This window comes from Equus przewalskii, chromosome 19, assembly GCF_037783145.1.
Source record: "Equus przewalskii isolate Varuska chromosome 19, EquPr2, whole genome shotgun sequence".
Taxonomy (NCBI): domain Eukaryota; kingdom Metazoa; phylum Chordata; class Mammalia; order Perissodactyla; family Equidae; genus Equus; species Equus przewalskii.
The window spans coordinates 31,529,812-31,532,216 of record NC_091849.1 but is presented as its reverse complement, the minus strand read 5'-3'; positions in this window follow the sequence as shown (position 1 = coordinate 31,532,216).

Below are 2,405 nucleotides of genomic sequence, written 5' to 3'. Positions count from 1 at the left end.
GTCCTAGCATCTGTTAAGAACAAAGGTATTCAGTGTCCCTGATAAGGAAAACGAAAAACCATCAGTAGAAGTGAGTAGAAGTGGGAATTTGTCTTAAAAGGGGTTGGTGCAAAATTGAGAGGATATGGTCATCAATGCCACTGTCTATGGCTTGCTAAGTGACCCCTCCACTATTTGAAGTAATCCTTTACTGAATAAAGACACCGTGTACTCTAAGACAATAAAACACTGCTTCTCTATGACAATGTCTGTTATAGGAAAGCATCTCCTATTGCTAATTATTCATTCAATGGTGGAAAAATCACGGTAAGTGATTTTTTTGGTGCCTGTATACCACTTTTTAAGAAATTTCTCGAAAAACCTCATGAGATGTTCTCCAGGAGGCTGCACCATAGGGAATGAGGCCTTGAATTTCTACCATCCTGTTGTATCCAGTGTGATGGAAATTAGTCCAGGTATGATGATAAACCGGAAATGTGGGAATGCAAGCACAGAACCAAACCTCTCCCCTTGTCCCGATGCCATGTGTTTGTCCGTCACTTTTGCTCTGTCTGCTCTGGGGAAATTTCCTGAAAGAAACAGGACAGGAAGCACTGTTCTTGGCTCTGAATCTTTTGTCTGCAATTCCTGTTGTCTGCAGATGGCGCACTAGCTATTTGGTTTCCTCGCCCTGCTTTTCCCCCATCCCACCCACTTCAAAGTCAGGTCTGTGGAGTGTGGGGGCTTCACAGGTACAGATTAACAAAGAGGAACATTTTGTTTTCATTTGAGCTCGGGATTCCCTTTGTGAGGTTGGGAATAGAAATGTCCAGTTATAATTCAGAGATGACAAATACTACTCCAAAAAGAAAAGAAATTAAATAATGTGCGTCTTTGGCACCTCAGCTCTGAGCTGCTGATTTCTTTTGTTGAATGTCTGAGAGATGCTGAACGTTCAATATAAAGCAGGACACTTTGAGTTCTCAGAGGATCCTCGTTCTTAATTGTATTGGAAAATAGTTTGTCGGTTTCATCACTTGCCCCCAGCCCCCACCCCGTGTCATTTGTAAAGAAGTTAAACACTGATGTCTTCAAAAAAATTACCAATGGATGAAATAATATACTGTCTGGGGTTTTCTTCAGAATAACGCAGTGTGTGATGGTTGGGGTGTGGATAAATCCCGATGGGGTGTGATCAATGCAGTGCTGAGTGAAGGGTCAGGGGGTTCACTCACATTCTCTCTAATATTGTGTGTGTGGAAAATTTCCTCAGCACAGAGTTTAGAAAACAAGCACGAAAGTCACCCAGACCCAGTCGGGGCACCCTGGATTCTGAAGAATCAAGAGATCCTGGTTACAGTTTCAAACCACACCGCCAATCAAGACAGATATTTTATTCCCCCTCTTTTTTTTTTTTAAAGATTTTATTTTTTTCCCTTTTCTCCCCCAAACCCCCCGGTACATAGTTGTATATTCATTGTGGTTCCTTCTAGTTGTGGTATGTGGGACGCCGCCTCAGTGTGGTTTGATGAGCAGTGCCATGTCTGCGCCCAGGATTCGAACCAATGAAACACTGGGCTACCTGCAGCGGAGCACGCGAACTTAACCACTCGGCCACGGGGCCAGCCCCTCAAGACAGATGTTTTGAAATGCAACTGCGGGGACTAAATGCCTTTAAATATCTCCACACTCCTCCTCTTGGGCTTCTCAGGTCAGGTGGGTCACTCTGTGTCTCCTCTCATCCATTGGTTCCATGTGGGCAAGGACTGGAGCCCAACCTCTGATGGGGCAGGGAGTGAGAATTTAAAATACTGTGTTATCATCAATGACAGGAAATAGGATTGTCACTGAGAGGGAGGGCCAGGTAGGAGACACCTGGAGAGTCGCTGTCTCCAGGAATTCCTTTTTCACTCTCTGATAGAAAGTGTAGACAGGGATCATAGACCCTTGGTCTCAGGGGTCTCATACCCACCTGAAAATTGCATGAAAATTGTGTGGGAATGCAGGTGAGGGATTTTAGCTGGGGGCAGGTGTGGGGCAGGGCCGTAGCTTTCCTGAGATTGTCAAAGTTGTCCTGATCCACTGAGGGGACAAGAGAATCTGAACAGAGTTGTCCCGTCTGACTGACTCTGAGGGGAAACACTGGAGACACGGGTGTCCAAGGATTCTGAGACACCCGTGGGAGGGGCTCCCTTCAGCTGTCCTTGTCCCCTCGGCTCTTCAGCTGGGGAAACTTCCTGAGGGCTTCCAGGTCATGTTTACAGCCTGAGGTGGAGTGACCCTGAGCTAATGAAGGCAAGTTCCAGTTCCCCTCACCTACACAAAACTCTTCTTTGTAATTACTCACTTTTGTGTCTAATTTTGTATTTATACTTTGCCTTCTTTTTACTAAAGGGCACCTCTAAATTGTATAAACTTTAGCCTCC